General features: G+C 42.6%; 1 pseudogene across 1 annotated transcript in view; it reads right to left on the reverse strand.

Moving 5' to 3' along the window:
* Positions 1–1959: 1959 nt before the first annotated feature.
* LOC149750264 (WW domain binding protein VOPP1 pseudogene) overlaps positions 1960–17374 on the reverse strand; it is a 101235-nt pseudogene continuing 85820 nt past the window's right edge. The window contains exon 4 of the transcript XR_016391682.1: positions 1960–15108. The product of XR_016391682.1 is annotated as a WW domain binding protein VOPP1 pseudogene (transcript). The remainder of the gene's footprint in view (positions 15109–17374) is intronic.

Raw genomic sequence — 17374 nt, forward strand, 5'->3', positions numbered from 1 at the left:
TTCCACTAGCTGGGATTTCCAGTGGTATTCAAAGAACTTTGCTCTTCTATCTCTGTCACACCTCTTATTCTTTCCAATGTTTACTTCTATTATCATACACAAAGCAATTTTGCACAAAAGGCCTTTCCTAAAGCTTGGCTCAGTTCTATTAACCCTTATGCAGTAATTTATAGTTAAGGTCTAAATGGCACTGGCACATGTAAATAGTGTCTGTGGGCCCTGCCATCATGAGGAGAGTACTGTGCTTAAGTGGATCCAACACATTTGCTCAGAACATTACGGAAGGAACTGCTGAGATCTCTGCAGGAAATTATTTAGTGAAATTCTACAGAAGATTAACATTGCTTTGTAACAGGCTTTTCATTGTGTTAAGCCTAGAATTATTCAAGGAAATCTGTGGAATCCAAGGCTTTGTCTTTCTTTAACATCAGTTTCTAAGCTGCTCATCTAAAAAGAAAAATGTCTGGAAGCCAGAAATCCCAGAGACTTTCCAATTTCCTTGTAAGAACACTCATCAAGGATGAGTGGATTTGAGAACTCTCTCTACATCTCAGGAATGAGTGCAAAGAAAGGAGAGACACCCTTGGCCAAGCTGATGCCATGCAACAAACTTCTCAAATTCCTCTACAACTTTCCTTTCACCTTCTCTCATTGGAAAGCAGTCTGTCTATCTCTGACCAGTCTCCAGGATACCCCTCCAGATTCACAGGAGGCCCTAGAGTATCCAATTGGCCCAGCCAATATGCTGCTAAAGCCCCCCAGAAACTTGAAGAGTTTCCAATCTGTTTCCATCCATCCATCCATCTACTCAGTAACATTCTATTGATCGCCTGTGTCTGTGAGGCCCTCCTAGATTCTGGGATGTAACTGTGGGCAAGATGACTATGGCTCTTTTCCTCATAGGGTTTTAAATCCAGAATAGAAAGACACACATTCAAAAGGTAATTTCACAAATAATTATTTAATTGCAATTGGATAAGGGCTTTAGAAGAAAAGTATGGTACAACGAGAGAACTTAACAGAGGTTTCTGGCCTAGTCTGGATGTGGAGATGGGGGAGGCCAAGAAAGCTTCTCTGAGGCAGTAACATTTGTGCCGATTCTTAAAGGATGAGCAGGAGTTCATCGAGCAAAAGGTGTATGGGGGAAGGTGGGCAGGAGGGTGGGGGGAAAAGAATCTAGGCAGCCAGATAAGCCAATAGGAGGGCCCTGATGTATGAAGGCCCTCAGTGACTACAGTGAGCAGGTTGCTGTGTTTGGAGCACGGCCAGCAGGGGAAGGGAAGCAGAAGATCAGGCCAGATTCTACCCTTGGAAGAGCTTAGGAAGAAATAGTTGTCATCTTAGCTCGTCCTCAGAGCAGTCAAAGTTCTGAACTCACGCCTTCTTGGGGTTCTCAAGCTGGGTGTGCCCTAAACTCATCAGACCAGCATCCCTGAGGCCAGGCTAACTGACACTGGGCCAAAGGCATGAGTGATGAACAGTCAGCCAAGGGCATAAACACCAAACACAGTGTGTGGACCTGGTTTGAATTCTGATTCAACTAAATCAACTGTAAATAGACATTTGGCGACACTGAGGAAATATACAGTTGACCCTTGAATAACATGGGTTTGAACTGTGCAGGTCCACTTACATGCAGATTTTTTTCAATAAATATACAAAAATACACATGTAGAGCATCGTGTGCAAGACTTGTATTGAAGTGGATAGCCTATCCTTACACAGGCATAAGATGGGTGATATTTAATATAAAATTAATAATGTGTTAGTTTTTTTTAATGTTTTATAACTTTGCTTCCAAAGAATTACATTACCATACAGTATGCCACTCCCCGCACCTCTCTCTCCCTCTCTCTCCCTCTCCCTCCCTCTCTCTCCCTCTCCCTCCTTCTCTCTCCCTCTCCCTCCCTCTCTCTTTTCCTCCCTCCCTCCTTCCTTCCCTCCCTCCCTCCCTCTCTCTCTCTCCTTATTGGAGAAACTGTGTATCAGCCTATCATTTCAGGTAAGTGTTTTTTTTCAGTAATAATGTTTCCAATACTGTATTACAAGTATGACTATAGTATTGTATGTCATAAAAATTTTATAATGATTCATTCTTAGCTTATAGGCTAGGCTACAGTGAAGCAATCGTATCAATTATACTAGTTTACCATAAAGCAATCATATTGCTGCTTCTTTGTAATCAATGCACGTAATAATACCTGTAAATAAATATGAATTTCTTGTTCACATTATCTTTTCATTTTTAATGTCTAGTGTTAGTAATACGTATAATATCTACAGTGTTTTGTATCATACAAGACGATGTAGGTACTGTCAGATGATTCATCTTGTAAACAGACTATATAAACTTACGGTACCAATAAATACAGTACTATACTGTAAATGTATTTCCTATTCTTTTTCTTAATAATGTTGTCTTTTCTCTAGCTTACTATATTGTAAGAATACAGTATATAATACATATAAACATACAAAATATGGGTTAATCAACTATTTGTGTCATCAGTAAGCCTTCCAGTTAACAGTAGGCTATAAGTAGTTAAGTTTCAGGGGAGTCAAAAGTTATACTTGGATTTTCCACTGCACGGGTTGGGGGTGAGGGTTGGTGCCCCTAACCCCTGCATTGTTGAAGGGTCAACTATAGTGCAGATTAATTAATTATTAGATGATATAAAGGAATTATTGTTAATTTGAAGGTACAAAAGTGGTATTGTGGTTGAGTAAGAAAATGTCCCCTTTTTCTTAGCATATTTAAGAGTGAAATATCATGATGTCTATGATTTAAATTAAATTACTTCAGCGAAATTTTCAGGAGGTATATATGGCAAAATATTAGTAGTTACTCTGCCAGGTGATGCATGTATGGGAGCTGGTTATACTATTCTCTTCTATTTTGCTTGAAAATGTTCATAATAAAAAGTTAAAAACATGAAAAGGAAAAAAAGATACCATTGGTCATCAAGCTGGATCAGTCATATTGTCCTGCGGAAAAGTAAGCCTAGAACTAACCATCTTGCCAAAGGCAAAGTACGTGAATAAAGAACATGCATTTTCTTTTTAAATTTCTTTTTTATGTCTCTTGTTTATTGGTCTGTGAAAATTCAGTTTATACTAATAAAGCTCTTGAAAGTGAGAATAAGTGCTTCTTTATTCAACCACATAATTGAGCACCTACCATGCATCTGTGATGACCCCTTTCCTTGCACAACCTGCTTGTGCTAGGTGAGGGTTCATTACTTAGAGACTCTATTCAGCACAGAGCATTTAAAAGTTGACTTGCGCTAATTATTAGACAAATTCAAATCAAAACTACAATGAGGTACCACCTCACACTGGTCAGAATGGCCATCATCAAAAAGCCTACAAATAACAAATGCTGGAGAGGGTATGGAGAAAAGGGAACCCTTCAACACTGTTAGTGGGAATGTAAATTAGTGCAGCCACTATGGAAAACAGTGTGGGGAGGTTCCTCAAAAAACTAAAAATAGAGTTGCCATACGATCCAGCAATCCCACTCCTGGGCATATATCCAGACAAAACTATAATTCAAAAAGATACACGCATCTACATTCATAGCAGCACTATTCACAATAGCTGAGACATGGAAGCAACCTAAATGTCCTGACAGATGAATGGATAAAGAAGATGGGGTACATATATACAATGGAATACTACTCAGCCATAAAAAAAATGAAATAATACCATTTGCAGCGACATGAATGGACCTAGAGATTATTATACTAAGTAAATTAAGTCAGAAAGAGAAAGACAAATACCGTGTGATATCACTTATCTGTGGAATCTAAAACATGGCACAAATGAACCTATCTACAAAACAGAAACAAACTCGCAGATGTGTGGAGAACAGACTTGTGGTTGCCACGGGGGGCGGGGGGGGGTAGGGGAGAGAAGGATTGGGAGTTTGGAGTTAGCAGATGCAAACCAGTATGTATGAATGGATAAACAACAAGGTCCCACTGTATAGCACAGGGAACTATAGTCAATATCTTGTGATAAACCATAATGGAAAAGAATCTAAAAAAGAATATATATCTGAACCACTTTGCTGTGCAGCAGAAATTAACACAACATTGTAAATAAACTATACTTCAATAAAATAAATAAATAAAAAGTTGATTGGTTTCAACCTCTGAAAACTAGTATTTGTATTGACTCTCCATATTAGTAATTGTATCAATTTTACTGGGGCATTCCCACGCCTTGGAGAACTAAAGCTAGGGGAGAGGATATTCGATTTATACTCTCTGGTTATCTTGATGTCAACTGATTCTTTATTCCAAGACTGGCAAACAATTCACTCACAGTGGAAGGGGCTTGGATGGGGCAGAACAGTAACCAAGCACGAAGTGCCCACAGGCTCTAAACATGAGGTCACTGTTCTGCAAACACAGACTGGGGAGCCTGAGAGCCCCAGAGCATTCAGGCCACAGGAATGGGGTTGTCAGATAAAACACATGATGCCCAGGTAAATTTGAACTTCAGATAAACAAAGAATAATTTTTTAGTATAAGTATGCCTCACGCAATATTTAGGACATACTTAAACTAAAAAAATTGTTGTTTATCTGAAATTCAAATTTACCTGGGCATCCCGTAAAGGATGCCCAGGGCTTCCTTCCTTCCTTCCCTCCCTCCCTTCCTTCCTTCCTTCCTTCCTTCCTTCCTTCCTTCCTTCCTTCCTTCCTTCCTTCTTTCCTTCCTTCCTCCCTCACTCCCTCCCTTCTTCCCTTCCTCCCTTTCTTCTTTTCTTTCTTTCTTTTTCTCTTTCCTTCCTCTCTCCTCTCTTTCTCCCCCACCCCCTGCTCTCTCTCTCTCTTTTTCCCTCTCTCTCTGTTTTCTAAACCTAACAACCCTACACAGGAATGAATGAAGGACAAATGCACAGATGGGAAAAGCCAGATCGCAGGAAAGGAGAAAACAGTGCACTCAAATTACTCATTCCCCAAATGTCTCTGACCCATGAGGCAGGACACTGGGTTAACGAATTCGATGAGAGCCTTTGGGCCAGGGAGGAATGACTGAGGATTTGTGACCAAAGAAGTAAGTACGTGAGATTGTTATCTGTGGACAGTCCTCAAAGGAGAAGTTTTCCCTTATCACTTTCTGCCTGAACCCCTGGCTTCTCTTCATTAATTTTTAAAGCATTAGTCAGAACCCACTGAGTATGAGTCCCTATGGGAGATACAAAGATGACTTGCCCTGCATGTCATCTGCCCCACAGGTATCCAAGGACCACCAAAAGTGAGCAAGGGAGAAGCGTGGATGTTGGGAAAGGATTATGCCACTGTGTATATTACAGAGGAGCCTGGAGGCTGGGGACTTGATATAATAAAGAATGTCTGTGTTCAAAGCCAGTATCAGACATTGTGAGCAAAAAGGCCCCTGCCCTCATGGAGGCTGCAGTCTAGCAGAGGACCAAGATGTTATATAAATAACCACACAAGAGTTAAAAAGGAAACGTACAGGGTTTTCTGACAGCTCGTAAGGATCCTAAGGTAGTGGAGGGGTGAGAGCACTGACGTGAAGGGTGGATATCCAGCCGAGATGTACAGATGCACAGGAATCGGCCAAGCCGGGGTGCAGGAGAGAAGAGCTTGCCGGGCAGAGAAGCAGGACAAGCGGGGCTCTGCGAGGAGAGGGAAGGGCCCTCCAGACCTTCCAAAAAAGGCCAATGGAGGCAGAGTGTTGCAGGGGGGTGGGAAATGGGGCTTGAAATAAGGAGCGTTAGGCAGGGTCAAGTCACCCCCCCCAACCAGGCCACAACTGGTTGAGTCAGAAACCAACATCTGACCAAGAGAAAGCCTCTGCCAGGCTCTCTAGCCCGCTACAAGGTGGCCTGGAATGAGGTCAGACATCAAGTACCTGAGTCAATTAGAGCTCCTCTCTTGCAGAGTTTGAACTTGGGAGGGGGAGAGAGAGAAAGACCCAGAAAGAGAGAAAAGCTGACTGAGAGATAAATAGAATGCAGTTAAGTGGCAGCACAGATACAAAGACATGGGCCAGGTAGACCTCATTAAGGATCATGGTCTTCATCTTAAGAACAAACACTGGTGAGGAATGACAGGAGCCTGACCTAGGACTGTGAAGAAGAGATGAATTGGGGTGTGGGGGGGGAGCTTTAGAAATATGTCCACAAATCCCTTGGCATTTCTCCCTCAATTCCCTTCCCGATGGGTGTGGGCTGTACTTAGTGATTTGCTTCTAACACACAGAATATGGCAAATATGGTAACATGGTTATAAAGAGCCTTCAGCTTCCATCCTGACTCCCCTCTCCCTCTTTCTCTCTCCCTCTCTTCCCCCCCTTCCCTCTCCCTTTCCCCCACCTACACCCTCCCCCATCCCTCTCTCTGCCTTTGGAGAGAAGCAAGCTGTTGATGTCAGCAACCCAATGGAAAGACCTACACGATGAGGAACTGAAGCCTTCAGCCAACAGCCAGCAAGGAACGGAGACTGGCTAAGCACCACATGAGTGCTCCTAGATATGGATTCTGCGGCCCTCGTCAAGCCTTGTGATGACTGCAGCCCTGGCCCACAGCTGCCAGCAACCTTAGGAGAGCCCAGCTTATCTAAGCCACCTAAACCTCAGAAACTGTGTGACGTAATAAATGTGTTGTTTTCTTTTCCCCGACCAGGGTCTGAACCCAGGCCACAGCAGTGAAAGCGCTGAGTCCTAAGCACTAGACCGCTGGGGAATTTATTTACTTTTTAAATTTTTATTTACTTATTTTATTTCTTTTTGGCTGTGTCGCGTCTTTGTTGCTGCGTGCGGGCTTTCTCTAGTTGCGGCGAGCAGGGGTTACTCTTCGTTACGCTGTGCAGGCATCTCATTGTGGTGACTTCTCTTGTTGCGGAGCATGGGCTCTAGGCTCACGGGTTCAGTGGTTGTGGCTCGCAGGCTCAGTAGTTGTGGCACACAGGCTTAGTTGCTCCGTGGCATGTGGTATCTTCCCGGACCAGGGCTCAAAGCCGTGTCCCCTGCATTGGCAGGCGGATTCTTAACCACTGAGCCACCAGGGAAGCCCTTTTCTTTTTTTTTTTTAAGTAAATTTATTTATTTACTTTTGGCTGCTTTGGTTCTTCGTTGCTGTGTGCGGCTTTCACTAATTGCAGCGAGAGGGGGCTACTTTCGTTGCAGTGTGCGGGCATCTCATTGCGGTGGCTTCTCTTGTCGTGGAGCACGGGCTCTAGGGTGCACGGGCTTCAGTAGTTGTGGTACGCGGGCTCTACAGCGCAGGCTCAGTAGTTGTGGCACACGGGCTTAGTTGCTTCACGGCATGTGGGATCTTCCCGGACCAGGCCTCGAACCCATGTCCCCTGCATTGGCAGGCAGATTCTTAACCACTGCACTACCAGGAAAGCCCCTCCTCCAGGGAATTTAAATGTGTTGTTTTAAGCTAAACTTTGGCATAATTCATTCTCCAGCATTAGATAATGAACATAGAGGGCCATGGATGAAATTGGTGTCACGTTGGTAGAACTGTTAGGACTTTGCAATGATAGCTGTTGGGCATCAGGGAAAAAAAGAACTAAAAGGGATTCTGAGCTTTGGGCCTGGCTCACCGAGGTTCCATTTTAGAGAAGGGGAAGGAACATGGGAGGACGAATTTTGAAGGGGAAAGAAAATAATTTCCATTTTGAACTCGGTGAATTTGAGATACTGGTGAGATTTCCAGGTGCCAGAGTCCCACAGAGATGTGGAAATATGGGAAGGTGGTAGAGTGGTGAGGGCTCCATTGATGGAAGTCATCTGGGCAGAGGAGAGCCTTGGCAGTGGAAGGCATTTCCATGGAGAGCAAGGAGAGACAATAAAGACGGATGAAAGGCAAACCACAGGAAGCATATACATTTACGGACCCAAAAGAGGAAAAAGAGAAGTAATGCCCAGGGAAAAAGGCGAAGACACCAAAGAGAGATCTGATAAGGAGAAGACATTCAACAGTGCCAAGGACCAGAAAAATCGATCCCAATCCCTGGAAGTTCTACCTCACATTGTAAATCTGCTCACTGGATTACCCAAATCCTAGTTGGCATAAGTCAACACTGGCTGCATGGACGAAATCAAACGTCTAGATCTACAGTATGGAAAACAAGACCTTGTGTTGTTTACATGGCAAAGCACTTTCCACCATGTAAAGTTCTCCCCCGGGCATCTCTCTCTCTCTCAAGCCGCAGCAGAAGAATGTTCATGATGATTGCATCCAAACCTACTCTTTTTACAAATGGGAATTTTTCAGGTTGCAAAATACGGAGGCCTCCTCCTTTACCTCAGGGTAAGAGTTTCCACTGCAAGGATACTTGGGAGGGTTGACGAAGCAAAAGGGAATGGTTTCTAGAACACTTATCAGGCCTCCTGGAGAACCAGAACATCGCTCAGAATGGAACAGCAGTTTCTCCAGCAGCCTTTTATTTCGGACGCCTCTCCTGCACGCTCTGCCTCTCTACTTGCTGCTTCCTGTCAATCCACTAACTGATGGCTTTCTATGCCTTCTTTTACAGCCTCTATTTACTTTAGTTGTCTATTGCCTCCTAGTTTCTGCGTATTGCCTTCTCCTTCCACATCTCTAGCTTTCTGTGCTGACACTGGGCTACCTTGTTTGTTCGTCAGTCTCTTTTCTCTCTTTTCTTTCTGGGTCTTTCTCTCCGCTTGTCTCAAGTTCAGACTTTCCAAGAGAGAGGCTTTGATTGGTTCAGTCACAATCCAGTGCCACTTCAGGCCACCTCACTGGGGCTGGAGAGCCTTTAAGCAGGCTGTCTTTTGTTCAGGTGTTGGTTCCTGGCTCAACCAGCTGTGGCCAAGGGAGTGGGGGAGACAGGCACTAAGCCTAGAGAATTCCCTGTGGTCTCTTTTTCCCAAAAGGAGGCAGTGGACCCAGAAGCTACTTTGAGTCTTAATGACCTTTGGAGTGCAAATCTCCCAAAGAGTTAATGATAAAAATGGTTCAGTAAATGCACTACTACTTAGAGAACAGTTTTTTGTTTTGTTTTGTTTTTTTTAATTTATTTATGGCTGTGTTGGGTCTTCGTTTCTGTGCGAGGGCTTTCTCTAGTTGTGGCAAGCGGGGGCCACTCTTCATCGCGGTGCACGGGCCTCTCACTATCGCTGCCTCTCTTGTTCTCTGCGGAGCACAGGCTCCAGACGCGCAGGCTCAGTAATTGTGGCTCACGGGTCCAGTTGCTCCGTGGCATGTGGGATCTTCCCAGACCAGGGCTCGAACCCGTGTCCCCTGCATTGGCAGGCAGATTCTCAACCACTGCGCCACCAGGGAAGCCCTAGAGAACAGTTTTGCACAGTGTAACTTCTCCCATGACTGATATTGTGTTAAGTATTAGAACTTTATTCAGATTTTATAAGGAATTTCTCAGACAATCAGAAAGTTATTTAAACAGTTGTTCTATTAATAAACATTGGATTTTTAAAGAGCACTTTTCAAATAAAAACTTTATATTTAGTGTGTAAAAAATGATAAAAATGGTTCAGAAACGTCCTCTTCCAAGTATGGATTTGTTCCAAACAGGTTTTTATCTTTACTATTGGTTCAATTTAGCAGCAACTACCTGTAGTACTCAACCTCAAAGTAGCACCCACTGGCTGCTTACAGATGAAAAACCCAAGGCAGAGATGTAAAATTCAAGCAAGAAAGCCTTTGATAGACTGCAAAGGCCTAAATTACTTCAACTCTGCTTAACCTTAGCCGGTTAGTTCCTGCTCTTCGTTCTCATTCATTCTTCAGCACCACTACCCAGTAGGCATTTTCCTAGTCTGATAAGGTTATAAAGATGGTTACGGCAGAAACTCTACCTTCAAGGAGCTGCCTCTTCTCATCTCTCCTTGGTCTAGTTCATGCTCTCTTTCCTCCCTTTACTTTGTGCATCTTTGGGAAGCAGGCTTGTTGGCACTCAGTTCCTTCCTTCTCCGTATTTCTGTACTGCCTTTGCCAAGGCTTCACAGAAACCCTAATGGACTCTGGCTCTATGAACAGGTAAAAACTGAATGTGGCTGGAAGGAATGGCACTGGGGCAGGGAGCATGTGTTTTCATTTATATGCCTTAACATTGTTCAAATTGTTATAAGCTTTTATTATAAATTGCTTTTTATAATAGAAAAATAAATCAAAGAAGTTCAAAAGGAAGTTTTTACATATAAAGAAGGAGAAGAAATGAGAAGGGATGGGCAACTGTGAACAAATGGAGTTGGTAAAATTTTCCATGACCCTACTGGCAAGATTATTTTGTTTCCATTATTTAAAAAAAAAAAAAAAGCCATCTCAAAGGAAGCATTGTGGAGTGAAGGAGGAACACACTATAGTCTGCAAATGACTGGACAAAAATCTCTTTTGTCCTTTAGATTTGGTTGATTCTCCTAGCTTGCTTTCTTATTCTTGAAATTCAAGTGACCTGTTCCTCCTTCACTATAGAAAAGTAATTGACGTGATAAAATAAGCAAGCCTTCGGGAAGCTGAGATTTTAGAGGCAGAGAATGGAAAATTTGGTGGTGAGGGGCCATCAGGGCACGGTCTCTTAGATGTGTGAGCTTCCTGTAATGTGGAATGCGTACGTGTAAAATCACCAGTCACTACATTTGCAATAACTTAATAACATGACCGTTCCTCCACCCCATCCTCTTTCCCCACACCAAGTTCTAGTTTCACTCTGGGTTACTTACTGTGAAGCTTTACAAAGAAAGAAGGAAGTAAACCTACCAAGAAGGCAGCAACATTCTTAACCTGATGAAAGTTTCTTTTATCATATTCATTAGTAATGCTACATGGTTCAGAGTGGATGGTCCAAATCTTGTATTTAATCATCTCCTTGTGCCCTGGACCTTCCAAAGTTATTAATAATTATTTAAAATCTCATTGGGGTAGGGTTAACAGACAAAAATGACCCTAGCCAGGGCCAGCTTCATTCTGCCCCAAGATTGCACCTCCTCCCTCACCTGAACTAAAAAGGAAGTAAAAAATGTGATATTTAAGTGGCCAGGTCCTTTCGTCTGATGTCAGGAAAGCAATGAGAGCTCCTGTTTCTGCACTGCTGTTCCTGCTAAAGGGTCTCCATGTGTATAACATTTAGTGGAATCAGTTCCCTGCTCCGTAAAAGCAAATAGAGCTGCAGGGGAGAGGCAGCAGCTGGCCAGTGGGACCCACTAATCCCCAGCAGAACACCAGGGGCTAACAGGGGAGGTAACTGTGTTTGAGGAAACTGATAGGATCTAGAGAGAAACCGAAGCTTAATAGCTTGTCTGTCATTCCTCTGAAAAATTAGGAAACAGCAAAAGTAAGCAAATTGCTGCTTGAGTAGTGACTAAGGAAAAAAGGAAACTTGGGGCCTACTGCATTGTGTTAAGGCAGCCCTTGGATCCCAAGCTGGGCTTGGTACCAAGCCAGACAGAGGCAGACAGGTCTGCGGAAATGGCTAATTTAGTAATAATTCAGAATAATGTTACAGCCTTAGACAGATTCAAAGTGGCATTTTAAATACCTATTCAGTTAGCAGAGCCTGACAGCTGACAAACGTAACCCTAAGAGAAGGCAAACCATGAGCATGTAAATATTTTAATTAAAGTTGAATATGGAACTCTGTGCTTAATATTGAATTTGGGACTACTATCACCCACTGCTTTAACCTTAAGCTATGACACTGGTAAACACGAGCAGCTAGTAAGAATGTCATGGTTTGCTTTAAAACAACAACAAAAAAGCATTTTTGAAATCACCTGAGGCTAAGATTATTAACAATTCTAAGAGCAGTAACAAAAGTTGTGAACGTTGGTTCACAATTCTAGAAAAATATTGTTTGTCTGTCCTTTGATTTTATGAGACAATTTTGAAAAACATCAGTCAAAGACCTGCACTGGGCTTCCCTGGTTGGCACAGTGGTTGAGAGTCCGCCTGCCGATGCAGGGGACGCGGGTTCGTGCCCCAGTCCGGGAGGATCCCACATGCTGCGGAGCGGCTAGGCCCGTGAGCCATGGCCACTGAGCCTGCGCGTCCGGAGCCTGTGCTCCGCAACGGGAGAGGCCACAACAGTGAGAGGCCTGCGTACCGCAAAAAAAAAAAAAAAAAAGACCTGCACTGAATCTCCAGGTGTGAAAACAGGTATGATGGGAAATCCAGATGGTCAAACCATCGGCAGAGTTTTTATATTTGTGATTGGTAGAGAGAAAGAGGCCTGTGTTTGAAGTACAACAGATGGGAAATGCCAACTTCATCATTTAAAGTATTATCCTCACTCCCACCCCACAATCTGGAAAAGAGTGATGATGTTGCTGTTTAAAGACAGCAGTCCTTTTCTAGGTGAGGGGCGACTTAACAGACCCCTTTACTTATCCTTACACACCTCTTTGGGTTAAGATGTAACCATCACTATCTCCATTAGTTAATAAGAGTAGTGACCGCCAATCATTAAAACATAGCAATCTTATTAGAAATTTGAAAAACTATGTACACATTTGACAATTCTGAAAGGCAAAATGGAGAAAATGTTTTTCAATGATGAGTGATCAGGCAACAAAATGCGTGTGCAAACTCACAGACGTGAGTGCGCGCACACCCAGCGTATTTACATTTTTACGTAGCAGGGAAAAAATGATACTTTGAAATGATTAAGCATCTTAATTTTGGAAAATACTGCATGCTTAAGCCATCTCATTGGTGGCTCGACCATCCCTGCCCACCCCCTTGCCTCAGGCAGGTAGAGGCAAAGACGAGGGTTATTTAAGGTCATGCAGCCAATTAGGGAGAGAGAGAGAGAGAGAGGAACACAATATCATCAAACATCTTAAATTCTCTTTAAGAATCCAGTCCAAGACATCATCCAATCTTAGAAGTTCCTTTTGTCTATCTTGAAGTTCTGACCCATGTTTGTCGCCACTTAGATTACTCCTAAAATAGAGAAAATAACTACCCCACCCATGAAGCAGCTGAATTAAAAGAAAACATAAATTGACCTTTAAAAATATTTTGAATTAAAATCTTTGGAAATGGATGATATAAATATAAGACTGTCTAATGCTGAAAATTGTTTATAATTTTTATTTCACTTCAAATAATAATTTATGTATCTCAAAATGAAACCACAGTTATTTGTAAAGATGATGCTTTCTGGCTCTTGATTTAGGAGTATTTGCCAGAAAACAGCTGAGGTATATACACTAAGTTAACAAACCCATCCACGTACCCGGTGAATGTAGCCAGGAGTAGGCTGTGTCTCTACCATCGATTTCAGCTAAACTGCTCTTTTTCTAAGGAAAAATCTGCACCACTTTCATTTCAGTAGAGTTTGTTTGTTTTTTTAACTTAAATCAAAGGATGACAAAGAATAGCCTCATTAGATTGTTTGAAAAATCTTACAAAATAACAAAAAGATAAGCAACATATATGAAAAATGATTTTAAAATTATAAATAAGGGCTTCCCTGGTGGCACAGTGGTTGAGAGTCCGCCTGCCGATGCAGGGGACACAGGTTCGTGCCCTGGTCCAGGAAGATCCCACATGCCGTGGAGCGGCTGGACCCGTGAGCCATGGCCACTGAGCCTGCGCGTCCGGAGCCTGTGCTCCGCAACAGGAGAGGCCACAACAGTGAGAGGCCCGTGTACAGCAAAATAAATAAATAAATAAATAAATAAATAAATAAATAAGTGATTTTTAAATGACCAATAGTTATACAAAAGAATGTTTAACTTCATTAAGAACCTAAGGAGTCAAAATTACTAGTATAAGATACCATTTTTCACTTGTCAAACAGGAAAAAAATTTAAATAATATCTAATGTTAGGGAATGTATATAAAAATAAGTACAATGGCATACACTGCTAGTATAAATTGATTCAACTTTTCTGAAGGAATACATGTGTACGTGTGGGTTTTAAAGCCTTAAAAGAGTACGTTTTCTTAGAGCAACTAGATATCTAGAAATGTATCTAAGAAATCATCATAGTGCCCAAAGATATAGTTACAAGGATGTTCATTACGGAGCTACACACACTGTCAAAAACTTGGATTCAGCCCAGATGTCCGATAATAGAGAACTGCTTCAAATTTTATAAAACACTCAAATGACAGAACACTGTGCAGAGGGAGAAGAATATTTAATGATCATAACGCATTAAAAGATTTCAACACTACTTGTTACACTATTTCACAGTTTTGTCTTCACATACCAAAAATAATAGAAAACATATCATGCTATCTGTGGTTATCTCTGGGAACTGGAATTACTGGTATTTTTATTTTATTCTCATTGTTTACCTGTCTCTTCTATAATGTTCTTGTTACTACTTTTTTAATACAGTTGTTTGAGATATAATTCACATATCATACAATTATGATTTTACTTCTATAATTAAGAAAAAAGCCATAAAATTATTCTTACCAACTGAGTTAAAGCTTTGGCAGGCAAATATTTCATTAATATTCCATCTCAATTATTTTGACATTGAGCTCCCGTCCCACATTTGTATAGCACATTGTATCTTAGTGCATCTTTACCTTCACACAGGGTCTTCTGGCCAAGTGGACCTCACTACAGGTGGACAACTAATAACCCGTTCCTGTCACAGTGCAAGTAATTAAATCTTGTTAGGGTCTTTGCTCCCTCTTACGAGAAATTACACTGTGAATAAGACAGCAGAAACAGCCTTATTCTGAAGCCCTAGATATATGTCATGTCGCTCTTTCCGACACGCTGTGGGTGTTCATAGAATCCCCAGCATGACTTGTACCAAGAGAGACAGAATACAACATCCATCGTCCTCCATTACTCTTCTCATTACATCAAGGATTAACAACCACACAAGAGGTGCAAAACTCGGGCAGCCGTGGACACATGTGAATAATGTGATTTCTAATGTTTATTTCATCTTCCATTAACACACAAAACTACCTTCACAAATGTAAATAAAATCTGCATTCACAGACACCTAAGATATTGGTCAATTCCTCACTGAAAGGACCTAAGTGATGCTGGGAACATTGAAGAGGGGAGTTTGGCGCAGTTTGCAGGTTTTTGGTTGCCAGGGGACACTTACCATCTGTGGGTCAAGGACATTGCATGCTCCCGGATGGACCACAGAAAGAGCCAAAGTGCTGAAAAACAAGGGTTAAGTGAAAGTGAAATCATGCTGACCCAGAAATGCAAATCAATGTGCCTTAGCTCTCTGTAGAACTCGTGGTGCCAGAACACCCTATTCTTTCTTCAGATTACCTAGTGTCCCAAGAGAGGCTGCAGCGATTTAGAGAAAAGAGATGAAATGCGGAGGGAAGCAGCAGGCAGCGGCGGAATCTAATTTTATTAGAGAAGCATCTCCGCAATTTATAGTGGACTTCTCACAGGAAAAAAAAAAAAAGGCCAGTTTTGAAGTTTATTTCCTTTTCTTTATATTGCTTTTACTACCTTTAGTAGTTCAGATTCAAAATCGGAGGTGATTTTAAAACTGAACCTTAACCAATCATAAAAGTAAGAGGACACAGGCTTACACATTTATAATTCTCAACTGCATTTTGTTCTACCAAGTTGCAAAGTGTGCAAGAAGCATCTGGCTGCTGGTAGAAAGCTTCCTGAAATATAAATTTCAGGTAAATAACGTCATGGTTCTCATCTCTAATGGAATTAGGAGGGAGAGAGGAAGGGAAGACGGAGGAAGGGAGAAAAGAAGTGGGGGAAGAGAAGAGATATGGATGATAAGTTAAAGAAGAAATAAGTGCAGATTTGCAAGAAAAAGAACAGAAACCAAGATCAGAGAGGGACTCATAGTGAGGGGGAAAACATGGAACAAGGTAAGGCAAGGACAGATAGCAACGGGGTTACAAACATGGGTCAATAGCCAAACGGCCTAGGCTTGAACCTAGACTCCATACTTGATTTCTGGGTGATTTGGCAAGTTACTTAACCTCCTGAAGGCTTGTTGAGAGAGACTAATTTCGAGAACGTACGTAAAGTACCTGGAATGGGGCTGGAGCTCAGGGAATCTTCGATGACCACAAGCTCAGTCGACAGCCCCTTCCTGTCCCAGAGGGAGGAGTGAGCCGGACTCCCAACCTCAACCTTCCTCTGTCCCCACACGTCATTCAGTCATCACCATTTGGAGCTCTGGCCACATCCTAAAGACAGGTGACACTGAACTATTTTTTTCTTTTTTTTTTTTGGCCGCGCCAGGCAGCGTGTGGGAACTTAGTTCCCCAACCAGGGATCGAACCAGTGCCCCCTGCAGTGGAAGCATGGAGTCTTAACCACTGGACCACCAGGGAAGTCCCGGGGGACACTGAACTTTTAAGTTCAAATCTCCCTTCTGTCACTTGCCAGTGGTTAGTGCATTTATGCAACAAGTATTTGTTTATGCAACAAATACTCATCAACTGTTTGCTCCCTTCAGGTTCTGGGCTAAGATCTGGTGAATGAAAACAGACATGGTCCCTGCCCTCACGCAGCTTACGGACTCATGAGAGAGCCAGACAGTAATCCAATAATAAAGCAAGTAAATATAAAAAAAAAACACTATGAAGGAGAAGCACACGATGCCAAAAAAGTACATAGAAGTCCCTTGAGGAAGACACAGTTGAGCTGAGCTCTGTCAGCTGAGCAGGCATCAACCTAGACTCTGAAAGGGACAGGAAGAATATTCCAGGCTGAGGGACCAGCTGGTTGGGTGGAGGCCCAGAAAATGAGAGACTGGGTGGTCACACGGGCCAGGCCAGGAGGGCACGGTGAGCCTGGCTAAGGACTCTGGTCTCTAAGAGTGAACAGAAAAATCACTGGAGGATTTTTAATCAGGAAAATCATGTGACTTTTGAGAAGACCACTTAAGCTTAGTATTGGGACGAGATTTGAGGAGGGCAAGGGAGACTACTACAGAGGCTACTGTGCTGTCCACGGAGGGCAGATGGCAGCTGGGCTGGAACGGAAGCCGGGCAGGGAGTCTACAGATGGGTGGATGTTACCTCCGCAGGACTCAGAAGTTGGATATAGAAAGAGGATTTCTCGCTGGAGGAAGTGGATGCTAAAATTTTCACTCACCAAGACAGGGAGTGCTGAGAGAACGCCAACTTGGGGGAGGCTTGTTCATAGGTTTGGCTTCCAAGATATTTACCTGTGGGGCTTTGGGGAAGCCATTTAACCCCTTTAAGTCTCGGAATCCTTGTGAGGATTAATTGAGATCATATGCCTGAATGCCTGGCACAGGGCAGATGCTCAGGAAATGGTAGCTAGTGTGCAACTGGGACTTCAGATGAGAAATACTGAAGCAGCTCTGCCTCAGCCCTTCCACAGAGGGAACACCTTTCACTTCACAGTTCAGATGGCATCTTTCTTGAGACAATATATGATCCATACATACAAGATCTTAAAGCAAAGTGT

This window comes from Delphinapterus leucas, chromosome 2 (genome assembly GCF_059928025.1).
Source record: "Delphinapterus leucas isolate spDelLeu-1000000601 "Yukka" chromosome 2, BTC_Dleu_Yukka2, whole genome shotgun sequence".
Lineage (NCBI taxonomy): Eukaryota > Metazoa > Chordata > Mammalia > Artiodactyla > Monodontidae > Delphinapterus > Delphinapterus leucas.